The sequence below is a fragment of the Amphiura filiformis genome, chromosome 10 (genome assembly GCF_039555335.1).
Source record: "Amphiura filiformis chromosome 10, Afil_fr2py, whole genome shotgun sequence".
In the NCBI taxonomy this organism is placed as follows: Eukaryota; Metazoa; Echinodermata; class Ophiuroidea; order Amphilepidida; family Amphiuridae; genus Amphiura; species Amphiura filiformis.
The window spans coordinates 63,846,955-63,860,581 of record NC_092637.1 but is presented as its reverse complement, the minus strand read 5'-3'; the positions used below and the strand labels follow the sequence as shown (position 1 = coordinate 63,860,581).

Here is a 13,627-nt window from a genome sequence, read left to right as displayed (position 1 = left end):
CTAGCTGCATACCTTCCATTGCTTCTACGCATGCGCACATTTCGGAGATGCAGACGTTTTGCCAGCTCGTTTCGCAACGTATATCACTACGTCACTCCTCAGCTGTTAATAACAGCCCCGTTTACGCTAGCTGAGTAAACGGGGGCTGTCAGTAAACAGTGACTGTTAAGCTGTGTTCATTTTAGATCCCTTAAGAGAGTGGTAGTACGGCAAATGGTAAATTTGGTAGGAAAGCACGCTTTCTTATTTCATCAAATGAAGTTGTCAGATACTAGCAATGGTTGAAATTCATGTATTATTGCAAATAATCAGTGATAATGTATGATGTCAAGAACTTTTTACGGGAAATATAATATGCTATATAATTATATCCTATACTAGTATACAATTTAAATAAAACAATGGTGAAACCGATAAAAGAAAGAGAGAGAAAAAAAATGAAAACCTATGAACTCTTTAAAGCAGAACCAATGTGCTTTATACCATTTCTATGCTTGGATGGTATCATTATGACCTTCGGTGTATATTCTTTGCCGGATTATATCGACTGTTCCGCAAATTGCTCGCGAATTCGCAACCAGGTATATAGCTACACTATAGAGAGATTGCGATTTTCCAAACGTAGACGTAGGACGTACGTTTTTACGTACGTTAACACGTACGTTTTTACGTAGCTATGTATTGCAGTGAGGCCACATACTTTACCAACGCTCGTGTTGTGGCGCTATGTCCTATAGTCAGTCATCTGGTGATTTGTTTTGCATGAAATCAGCCCGGGGTAGTCGGTGGGGTCAGGGATCAATAAAGGGATCTTAATCCTCTCTACGTCATACATAAATTCGCCCAGTCTCATTTCCCTAATATTAAATTTTAAAAAAAATGGAATTTCAGTTCGGCACAGTCCAGCGCACTAATCCACTGGACCACATGACAGTTCGGTAGCCATATTGAATTTTAAACATATAGGCTAATAGGCAACTCCAACATTGATCGGGTATAGACCACTTGACATGTGACGTCATTGCCCGGCAGTATGCGCGCGAATTATGACAATTTCCATTGTTCTTTGCCCTGCAGTGTGCGTACGCATCGTAGTTTGCTCAGGGCACGTGCATTTCAAATCGTCCACCATATTTCATATAGTACAAGAAAGCCATTGAACAGTGTAGCGGTTTGTTTGAGCATATCGACAGACGAGTCCCTCGCCTTTGTTGATAAACAATGATTTCATATTAGCATAATGACAGTACTCATCAGTTAATAGCCACTTGGTGAATAGATGGGCATTATCAGCTGTCAAAGAGATGTCTTATGCAGCTGCCAATCACGATAGAGGCTTGAAAACATTTTGTTATAAACCCAAAAGTGATATAAGGACAAAACTGTGCATGTTGGTACTTGATTGTTTGGATTCTTATATGTTGAAAATCCCTTGTAGTAGTATTTTTTATGTGTAGTGTATATTGTTTATAAATTATACAGCTTTTCAATTTTGGGCATTAATGCTCTGTTGCACTGTTTTCATCAACCTATTTTATCGTAGTGCATTTCTTATGTGTGTGAGCCGAAATGTCGTGGTAGATTGCAATCATGCTTTTGTTGAACTGTACTCCGCCATAACTACGGTGAAGGACACCGGTTCAAATCCGTTGTTTGGCGCCAATCAATAAAAGAATGCAGGGCCTCTATAAGTTAAGAAGTGACGTAATAATCGCAATAGATGAATACAATGTTTGAATAGATCGCCCAACCATGCCAACACAAGCAGATTGCACTAATCACCTGTGTATGTCTGCAAACATAGATTGAATACAATACAGCTCTTTTCAAAAATACTAATCTTATAGGTGCGAGTGAACCGTTGCCTTGCCAGAGGTCTATACTTTGAATTTGTGTGTAAATAAATAAATAAATAAATAAATAAATAAATAAATAAATAAATAAATAAATAAATAAATAAATAAATAAATAAATTAATTAATTAATAACCGATCAGGAATAGTGCATATTTGAACGTGTTCCTAATGTTCCTAAAATATCTGAGCCAAACTTTCCTTGCCCTCCCCCACCCAACTTTCGACCTGCAAAAAAATGCTTGCCCCCCTTTGACCTGCCAACCAATCTTTGACCCCCCACCCCCTATAATACTTCCACCACCTCGGGGATACACAAAGTTATTGCACCACCCCTCAGCTGTACAAAAAACACATGATATTTTGACTATAACATTCGTAGAGAAACACTCGTTCTCTACGTTTCCTTTACCTAGACTCGAGGTAAAATCAGCCTATTTCCACGTGGAACCATGGTGGAACGTACGTTTTAATGCTACGTTGAGTCCAAAATGTCAAATCGCAAGGTAATTTTTTATACGCAAAGTATCACACACATTTCAATAGACAATCTCTGCGTATGAATATTGCGTTTAAATTTAGTCCATTTTTAACACATCGCTGTACCTTTATTATAATGATTTGTTACAAACAAAAAGGATCATAATAATAATAAGACTTTCCTTCGTATGTTCATTATCCTTGACTGTCTTTAACATATTGTGAAATGGACACATTTTGTGCATTTTCAAAGATGTATCTACGTCGATTTCGCACGTGGAATATCTTCAAAAATAGCTAAATACGTGACCTCGCTTCGATACAGGAGAGTGGTTTTGAATAGATCAACGTACGTCCGATGTCTACGTTTGGAAATCGCAACCTCTCTTATATTAATTCATCGACGTGCTGCGGCTTGAAACTGCAAGACGCAGTAGAGCCATCGAAATGCTGCGAGACGACGCAGAGGTAATCGGCGAGATTAAACACCGGGTCCTTAGTGGCCGTATCCATAGGTCTGTGTGGCAGGTCACATGGGAACAAGTGAGCACGGAACAAGGGCACATGCCACAAGGGAACAGCCTATGGATACAGGGCCTAATGCACTCCCTCCTTCGGGGCTCGAATATTATACGCATCAACATCTCAGTACGCGTGCATTATTTTGTATAATTTCACTCTCAACAAGTAAGACGCATTCATTAACCTATAAATAAAGCAGCTGATATATTCTTGAAAATTGACCTTCCGTTCTACAATTATAACAATTTGCTTAATATCACTAATAATATCACTCATACATAAAGACAGTTCATTGGTTGATCGCCATTTATTATTTTTAACATCAGTCTCTCCGTGTGATTTCTAAGACTCGTCGATTTAGTTATGGGATGGACATTAAAAGTGTATCATGGTGTTATGTTGATGAAAAAATGTATTTCCTATCTTAAATAGTACTTTTAAGTAACAAAATTTATTCATGAGTGATATAAAACAAATATTAACTGTCTTAAATTCGTGTAATGGTCGAAATATAATCACTCGGTGAATTATATATTTATATTATATCCAGTGCTTGAGGTACAGCTCATTAACTGCTATATTGAACCCATTGACTGGATTCAAAATGAACTGTCACCGTAAAAGTCTTATATTTCAAGAACCAACCAATTGTAAAAACAACGTATGAAAGCAGCCTATATACCTTGTATATATACCTATATATACAGCATGTCTCAAAAAATTGTGCAAGTGAATAGCGCCCCTCTTTGGTAATTAGAAAATACCGTTGTGACATGATGCTTACATCACCGTCAAGGGCGTAGTCTTAGCTCTCTTCAAAAATTTTTTTGAGACAGGCTGTATATCTTGTTCTGGTTCAGGAATTACAGTACTAAAATACTAAAATCAGTACAACTTTCGACGGTACAGTTCATTCATAGACACACTGTGTGCGTATGTAGAATTTTCATCGGACGAGTTGTTACTTTTTTATTTTACCTTTTATCTTAGGGACCATATTTGAAAAAAAAGAAAAGACACAACAGAAACTAAGACATATACCGTATATATTTATAAACAGATAGTTATCTTATATAGTTATCATGTAAGTTTTATAAAACAACGAATAAATTATTGTTTAAAATATGCATAAGTGTACAGTAGCTCTACAAGGGCGGATCCAGGGTGACCGGCCGATCTTCCCTTCCTCCCCAGCAAACATTAATAACATTAAATGTCGGGTTATATAAAGGTCATGGAAACGTTTTGTATGGAAACACACCAGAACAATATTTTTAAAATGTTTTCAAAATGTTATTGTAAAATATTTTTGGCAAACATTTTTGACAAATATTTTGTCAACACTTGAATATTTGTCAAAAATGTTTGCCAAAAATATTTTACAATAACATTTTGAAAACATTTTAGAATATTTGCAGTAGGTTATTAACAAATGTTTTTAAATGTTATGAAAACGTTTTATTCTTTTTGTTATAACCCGACATTTAAAAGTTTTCTGGCAACCTTTTCTAACCTTTTGCGATTGATGTCGGAAACGTTTTGTGTTTGCTTGGTCTCCTTTAAAACAAAAACACCCGAAAAAAATTGTGGTAATCTCTACCCTCCCCTTGTACATTGTACCTATAGCCTATAGAAATGTTTGTCATACAGCTCCAATCTTTTTTACTATGGGTCTTTTTATCTTTTCAGTTTTCGTAAGTCCATTGTTCAGATACGAAAACGCAAGCGATTAAGTAAGTTTACTGTAATCTGACTTCAATGTTAAGTGAGTTGATCTGTAACTCGAATTCATTGTTAACTTTGAAGTACCAATCAGCTTATTTCAATAGAGGTGGATGCTGTGTCAATAAAGGCTGAAGAGACAAGATTATGGAACACCGGTGCTTTAATGGTCTAGCGCACTCTCGTCTTCGATATTGTTAAATTAATATGACAAAATGCGAATCCGAATTAAAAGGTCCACTTTTTTCTGTAAAAACGTTGAAAATAAGCCCTTAAATCACAAAAGGTCCGCTTATGAGCCGGTCGCACCCCAATAAATCATGGCTACGGGCCTGTGCAAGGCGGCAGTGTCGCCTTTCCCTCGTATCACTGTCTATCTCCCTATTTTGCTTCCTCCTTCCCCCTCCGAATGATCAGTATCCTCGCTCCCTCCCCGCTCCCTTCTCTCTCCTCTCGAGTTCTTCTCTTTCTAGTTTTTTCATCTCGCCCCCTCCCACTCTCACTTGTTCAGTCTGTCAGTCTCAAGTATCCCCCTCCCTCTTTGCAAAATTAATCAGTATGATCCATGAATGAAAATAAACTCTACAATAATGAACATTTAAAATAAACCCGAGTCTTGCATATAGACGAATCCATTTTCACGCATTCCTACACGTGAAATGATGTGGCCTTGGCGGGGATATTAAACTGCATTCCATCACCCGTGTTACATGTAGACAAAAGAATGATGAAAGTTTACAACACAATAAAATTCAACATCGATTTTTAAGCGGATTTAATCCACCCAATTGGGCAGTAACAACACCAGTTTGGTGCAGATTTCTATTCTATTCTATTAACCAGCGCTCGAAATAAGGCGCGTCCTTGCGTCAAATACCCGTGAAAGTAGGCGCGGACCCGCAATTTCCGACGGTACGGGTCCGCGAGACCCGTAAAAAATGAACCAAGCAAAGAGCAAAAAATCCTAGTTTTGTTGTTCCACTGAAAAATCCGATTGACATAATATGTACAGCTCCCTGAGTAGACTTTCATTTTAGTTTCCCATCAAGTTTTCAACCCGGATCGCCGTAGCTAATTCTTATTCTTCAATTTTCTTCAAGGGTCCGACCCCGGCCAGGACCCTTGAAATTTCAAAGGCAAGGGTCCGGAGGACCCTTTGATTTTTGTTCTTATTTCGAGGCCTGCTATTAACCCTCCTCGTCCTTGCATCTTCTCCAGGCGTTAGGCGGCTTTTATTCGCATAATTGGGCGGTCAAAACACCAGTTTGGTGCAGCGAGGACCCAGTAATGGCCGACTGAATTCTGACCATCACTTGGCCCGTTGGATTCGTTTATAAGCCGCCTAACGCATAGAGAAGATGCAAGGACGAGGAGGGTTAATAGAATAATATACACAATATAGCTATCCCGTCGCATCTATTCATACATAATCCTTTTGTTCGCAAGTACAAGACATCCATTTGATGTAGCGTTTGATATGGTGTACAGGGTGTATCAAAATGATTGGTACCGAAGACTTTTCATTTTTGCCGATTTTTTAAACTATTTTTTGAGTCAGTTTGGGGTTAAATGTTCAAACATTTGTAATTATAGTAGTTTTATCTTCTTTAAGAATTTTAGATCATAAGGATAGCACATTCTGTTCAGAAGTTACATGATTCTAAAGGAAAGTAGGTGTTCTTACACTTTTCGTCGTAACGCTGGATCAGTAGCGCACCATTTTCAAAGCTCTATTTTACTGCAAATACCTTGTGAGAATAATATGTTGACAATCATGGAAATGTTTAATATTTCCCTTGCCTATTTCTTCCTTCATAATATATATAAATCCTCTAATCAATATTGGTTGAGAGTAATATTGACTTGAATAATTTAGGTGGGGTGAAAGAAGTTTGTGTATCAACACCTTCCACGGCGGTAATTTAAATTGTAGTATTGAGATTACTAAGTAGATGATGTGGCAGAATGGCTATAGACTGTAGACAGTGTAGGTTAGTTTAGACCTGGTAAAAGTTATTGGAATGGCTCCAAAGTATTCCACACTTCAGTGTGCATTCATAGTTAAGAATCACTGGTGACACGACGCTATGGAGAAGTGCAGAGAAGATTTAGAAGACAGTTTTAAAGAACACATGGCGTATCCCATGCAAACATGCTATAACTTGCAATGCTTCAAAATTTGATATGGACAGGTACAGAATGGATCCATCCCAGGTGTTAAGTTCTTTCAAGGTAGGGCTTCACTTCACACTGCCAGAGTCGTAAGGCAGGGACTTCAGGAACTATCTTTCTAAAAGCATATGTAAAGCAAATTTATGATATGTAGACTGAGGTGAGATATTGAAGAGTATGTATGCAATAAATGGTTAAAACAGTGAATCTATTCATATTGTGCTGTGTAAGTCGAACCATGAATACACCGATCTTCGTTTAAATGACAATAGCTCCCAGATGCATCAACCTATCAACTTCAGATTAATAGATCAATAAGTTAACATATGCCCCTTCCTATTTATAGTACAAAAACTATATTAATTAGAAATTTTGTATTTTTGATATATTTTTGAAAATGTCACATAACCCGGTACCAATCATTTTGATACACCCTGTATGACTTTATTACACAGCCGTGACGTCTTTTTTCTTACAGGTTCTTTCTTCTTTCTTTCTGCCGACCACTACATTTGCTCTAGTACTTACATGCTTACACCGATTTTGACCTATTTTAGTCACAACCATCATTGACCATGCCCCTACAAGTTGTATGAAACTCGTGGGGTCAAAGGTCACGCAGGGGTCATAGGGGTCAAAAACGTGATTTCAACTCAAAAATGCTTCTTCTCTCACAGATTACGTAGGACAGTGACACCACTTGCACACATGCATTGTTATTATCCAGTGTCTATGGGGTCCTCACAGATTTAGGGTCAAAGGGGTCACATCCGGTATAAACGAAAAACCTTCAACATTTTTTTTTTTTTTTTTTTGCTAAGAAAAACATAGGACAGTAACGGTATGTTCACACATAAATTGTAGTTACCCTGTGTATATGTGGTATTTTTTATTTAGGGTCAAAGGTCATTAAGGGGCCACTTCCGGTATAAAACGAAATACCTTTAAAATGCTTCTTCTCCCACAAATTACGTAGGACAGTGACACCACTTGCACACATGCATTGCTATTACCCAGTGTCTATGTGGTCCTCACATATTTGGGGTCAAAAGTCGTTAAGGGGTCACTTCCGGTATAAAACGAAAAACCTTCAAAAATTTTTATTTGCTAAAGAGCTAAGAAAAACATAGGACAGTAACGGTATGTTCACATGAATTGTGGTTACCCAATTCATATGTGGTATTTTTATTGGGGTCAAAGGTCATTAAGGGGTCACTTCCGGTCTGATACAAAAAACCTTCAAAATGTCCTGCCACAAATAACATAGCAAAGTGGTGCCGCGTGCACCCATGCATTAACATTAGCCAATGTCTAATGGCGTTTTCATATATTTTGGGGTCAAAGGTCATTAGGGGTCACAACACGGGGTTAGACCACAGCTAAGTCTAGTTTTCTTTGTACCGCACGTAAAAGGCAATAGACAATGTAGAAGCTGTGTGTTTTGCCGAAGGGAATTCTATTGTGTTTTGAACTTTCATCATTCTTTTATCTACGTGTCACACCGACATCGCCTGGTTAATAATTACATTGTACAGCAGAGACACTAAAATGAATACACGGGATCGATACACGTGAATGTGATATCCATAATTTGATATTCAGACGATAAATCTTTGGATACCGGGATAGGAAAAGATGAATATCTCCCGGAATTTTTTTATTCTAAAGAAGGCATATTTTTTCATTGCACTTGAACATATGTGTTGAAAGGATATGATAGTCGTTAGCTTGCGTATTGAGAAAGAAGCGTACGTATTTAGCTCAAAAACTGAAAAAAATTCTGATTTTTATATATGTGCCCAACTATAGCGCAGCGTAGGCTAGCTGCACTCACTCGTGGAGGCAGTCTAAAAGCAAATACCCTCATGGCGTATACATGCTCACTCACACAAAGCGAGGTCAATTACCAGTAGCCTTAGTCGGATGTCCCTCGGCTCATTATGCGTCTCAAAACTATTAAACAGGTCGGAACAAAACGGCCATGCGTCGCTGTGGATTCAACCTATCATGGCGATTTCTGCTATGAAAATATCGGGGCAATGACACTGTGCGTGTGTTTTCGCCGCAGGTGTAAAACGGGTGATGGGATGCAGTTTAAATTCCCGCCAAGGCCGAATCATTTCACATTTTGGGTGCATTGTAGCCGACGAGGACCCAGTTATGGCTGCCAGTGAGGTGTAGGAATGCGTGAAATGAGAATCGTCTATAGGCCCAACCAATTATCAGATTAGCTTGCCATTGTTACGAATGAATAGAATAAATTATCTTTGCTCCAATGCAATTCTTTTGTATTTCAATATACAACATAATTACCAAATCACCACTTGTACGCGCCTCGTTGTGAGATATTCGGCTATTTCAGACGCTCGTTGCCAATATGGAAGACTTGTGCTTATAACTTGGCAACATAGTTATAGTTAGGGGAAAAAGTTCACTTTGGTGACCACTCTCTGGCTAGTAAGGTTTGACGATTGATTCGATTTCTATGGACCATTTAGAAAAAAAATAGCCACCATGTCCCTCGCGAAAATCCCGGCATTTTTCGCTAGAGGCCAAAATCCAAAATGGCGGCCACCACCATTTTGAAAATTTAAGTTTTGAACCAGAGCACCTATAATCATGCACAAAGACACTTTTTCGGATATGTCGAGTACAAGGATTCCGATTCTGACATTAGTTTGACATTACGGCGTCATTTTCACCCAGAAATCCAAGATGGTGGCCGGCACCATCTTGAAAAATTTAGTTTTGAACAAGAGGACCTTAAATCGTGTACAAAGACACTTTTTTGGATAAGTCGACCACAAGGATTTCAAATTTGACATTACTTTGACATTACGAACTCATATTTACCCAGAAATCCAAGATGGTGGCCGCCGGCGCCATATTGAAAAAAATAAGTTTTGAACCAGATTACCTAAAATCGTGTACAAAGACACTTTTTCCGGTAAGTCGACCCCAAGAAATCCGAATCTGACATTAATTTGACGTTACAAAATAATTTTTGCCCAGAAATCCAAGATGGCCCCCATTTGGTAGAGCGTAAATGTGATTTTTGAATGAAAGCAGAAGCATAAATGTGTCATTTCCGCCTTATCTGGGGTTCATGTCCCTTATATGGGGTTTAAACTGCCTTATCTTGGGTTTACATCCCTTATCTGTGGTTTAGACGGCCTTATCCTGGGTTTACGTTCCTTACCTGTGGCTAAGATGCCTTAACCTTAGCATATCGCAGTCTAAACCCAGATAAGGCATCTAAACCCCAGATAATGCGCCGTAACCCCAGATAAGAGACGTAGACTGTCGATAAAGCAGTCCAACCCCCAAATAAGGCGCTTTAACCCTAAATGAGGAACATAAACCTAAGATAAGGCATCTAAACCCCACATAAGGTGCCCAAACTCTAGATGCGGGTCGTTAACCCCAGATAAGGGTCGTAAACCTCAGATAAGACATCTAAACCCAAGATAAGGCGCCTTAACCCCAGATAAGAGACGTAGACTCAGATATGACAGTTTAAACCCCCGATAAGGCGCCGTAACCCCAGATAAGGGACGTACACCTCAGATAAACCAGTCCCAACCCCAAATAAGGCGCCTTAACCATAAATAAGGAACATAAACCTAACATAAGAGAAGTAAACCCCAGACGGCGCCTTATCTGGGGTATAGACTGCCATATCTGAGTTTACGTCTCTTATCTGGGGTTAAGGCGGATCTTGGGTTTAGATGCCTTATCTGAGGTTTACGACCTTTATCTGGGGTTAACAACCCTTATCTATAGTTAAGGCACCTTATGTGGGGTTTAGATGCCTTTTCTGGGGTTTATGTTCCTTATTTAGGGTTAAGGCGCCTTATTTGGGGTTTAGACTGCTTTATCTGGGGTCTACGTCGCTTATCTGGGGTTACGGCGCATCATCTGGGGTTTACATGCCTTATCTGGGTTTAGACTGCGATATGCTAAGGTTAAGGCATCTTAGCCACAGGTAAGGAACGTAAACCCAGTATAAGGCCGTCTAAACCACAGATAAGGCGCCTTATCCTTAGATAAGGGATGTAAACCCAAGATAAGGCAGTTGAAACCCCATATAAGAGACATGAACCCCAGATAAGGCGGAAATGACACACTTATGCTTCTGCTCTTATTCAAAAATCACATTTCGTCGGCTGTATTCCATAGTGGCGTATAGTGATTTTTGGTCATTTTTTGAAAATTGGCACATATGTTTTTTAATGATGTTCTCTTTCATTTTTCTAAGTCTCATCAGTCATAATTAGCTAATTAATTAGTAATTAATTAATTAAATGTGGCGTATAGTTACAAAGTGACATTTTTGTATTCCATAGTGGCGTATCGACCATACGCCACTTTTTATACACATTTTATAATTATGAAATATCGGCAAAATGAAAAACATCGTATGTCATAGTGGCGTACGCGTATCGGACCTATACGCCACTATGGAATACGCGCGTTGAAAAGTAGCGCCAGAGGGATTACACGGCGACCGAGGTGGCGTACGGTTAACGTTAGGTTAGGGTGTTGCGTTTTGTTCGTTTTCCATAGTGACGTATAGTTTTATTTTCAGTTTGCCAGCAATAGTATGTATTTATTTCTTTTGAAAAATATATAACAATAAAATCTATTTAGTTTACTACAGAAATTTCACATCATTTACAAAATATAATGAATGTCTGATTTACACAACTCGATTTTAAATTGGCATTTCTTCAAACCCGATTTTCTCGAAAAGTTGTTTATTCGCGGCGCCCCACTATACGCCACTATGGAATACGGACGACGATTTACGCTCTACCAAATGGGGGCCATCTTGGATTTCTGGGCAAAATTATTTTGTAACGTCAAATTAATGTCAGATTCGGATTTCTTGGGGTCGACTTACCGGAAAAAGTGTCTTTGTACACGATTTTAGGTAATCTGGTTCAAAATTTTTTTTTTTTTCAAGATGGCGCCGGCGGCCACCATCTTGGATTTCTGGGTAAATATGAGTTCGTAATGTCAAAGTAATGTCAAATTTGAAATCCTTGTGGTCGACTTATCCAAAAAAGTGTCTTTGTACACGATTTAAGGTCCTCTTGTTCAAAACTAAATTTTTCAAGATGGTGCCGGCCACCATCTTGGATTTCTGGGTGAAAATGATGCCGTAATGTCAAACTAATGTCAGAATCGGAATCCTTGTACTCGACTTATCCGAAAAAGTGTCTTTGTGCATGATTATAGGTGCTCTGGTTCAAAACTTAAATTTTCAAAATGGTGGTGGCGGCCATTTTGGATTTTGGCCTCTAGCGAAAAATGCCGGGATTTTCGCGAGGGACATGGTGGCTATTTTTTTTTCTAAATGGTCCATAGAAGTCGAATCAATCGTCAAACCTTACTAGCCAGAGAGTGGTCACCAAAGTGAACTTTTTCCCCTAACTATTAGTATATATTCCAATGCTAGACTATTTTTACGAGCCATTCACGCCTAGGCGTACTCACGCCTAGGCGTCAGTGCATATACACCAAACGCAAGTCAATTGAAGCCGTACAACTTACCACGAATTTAGGACCGTAAAATTTAAATTTGTCAAGATTAGCACCAACCCTCTCATCTCAGGTTTTCATGTCAGAAATTAACATAACTTAAGAAAATACGAATATTGACTTGCTTCATATTATTAGTAAGTGGCAAAAGGCTAGAAACTGAAAAAATAAAAGGACGGTTTGGTTAATCCCCCGTTTGAAGTGGTAAAAGCATTGTATTGTATTTGTGTAGGTATGTATTAGCCACCCACTAACAATAAGAGGACATTTATTTATAACATTCGGCCGAAGCCAGGCTAAACCCAATAGTGCTCAGAGGCTACTAAATTCAAGGGATGGCTCCAGATATGACGGGACAGGAATATGGGAAGAGGCCCGATTTTAGAAGCAGGAGGAAAACTGGAGCACCCGGTGTAAAACCTGCGAGGACGAGTATGGATCGACAACCAAACTCACATGTGGCACCCAGGGGAATTGAACCAGGGCCACAGTGGTGAGAAGCGAGTGAGAAGACCACTACACTAACTCGCCCTCCCCTTTGACATTCTTGGACATTCTTTGACCTCGTTGGCTTGGGGATGATTTGAAATGACCGCCACTTCAGATTGTCATGATTGTTTGAAATTTTTATTCCAACAAATGGGGAAAAGAGACACCATGTAACAGCCGACATAAGGTACCTTTCGTTGTAACGGGTCACATATAATTTAAGATCAATTTTTAAGCGGCTTTATCCACCCAGTTGACCAGTCACAATACCAGTTTGGTGCGGATGGGACCCAGAAATGGCTGAATGAATTTGACCATCACTTGGCTATTGGATATCGTCTATAAAGCAGATACATACTACACGTCTCTGATTCATAATAATAGTTTTCTTATAACTGGCCACCCGTTGATGGCTTTGTGGCTCGGCTAACTCCAAACAGGCCGGAATTAGCGAAGCGAGCTTCTGAAACGATTGTGTAGCCGGGAAACTGAAAGCGAGGACAATTCGTCGTCTGTATTCCATAGTGGCGTATAGTGGGGCGCCGCGAGTAAATAACTTTTCGAGAAAATCGGGTTTGAAGAAATGCCAATTTAAAATCGAGTTGTGTAAATCAGACATTCATTATATTTTGTAAATGATGTGTAATTTCTGTAGTAAACTAAATACATTTTACTGTTATATATTTTTCAAAAGAAATAAATACATAGTTATTGCTGGCAAACTGAAAATAAAAAGTACAAAAGTATACGTCCCTATGGAAAACAAACAAAACGCAATACCCTAACCTAACGTTAACCTTATCCCACCTCAGTCGCTGTGTAATCCCTATGGCGTTACTTTTTGT

General features: G+C 38.9%; 1 long non-coding RNA gene across 1 annotated transcript in view; it reads left to right on the top strand.

Annotated features, from left to right (window-relative positions):
* The window catches only part of LOC140162357 (uncharacterized), an 8,252-nt gene extending 7,983 nt beyond the window's left edge, over positions 1–269 (top strand). Inside the window, exon 3 of the long non-coding RNA XR_011860253.1 lies at positions 1–269. This exon is cut by the window's left edge and continues 11 nt beyond it. This is a non-coding gene — a long non-coding RNA (uncharacterized lncRNA).
* Positions 270–13,627: the final 13,358 nt, after the last annotated feature.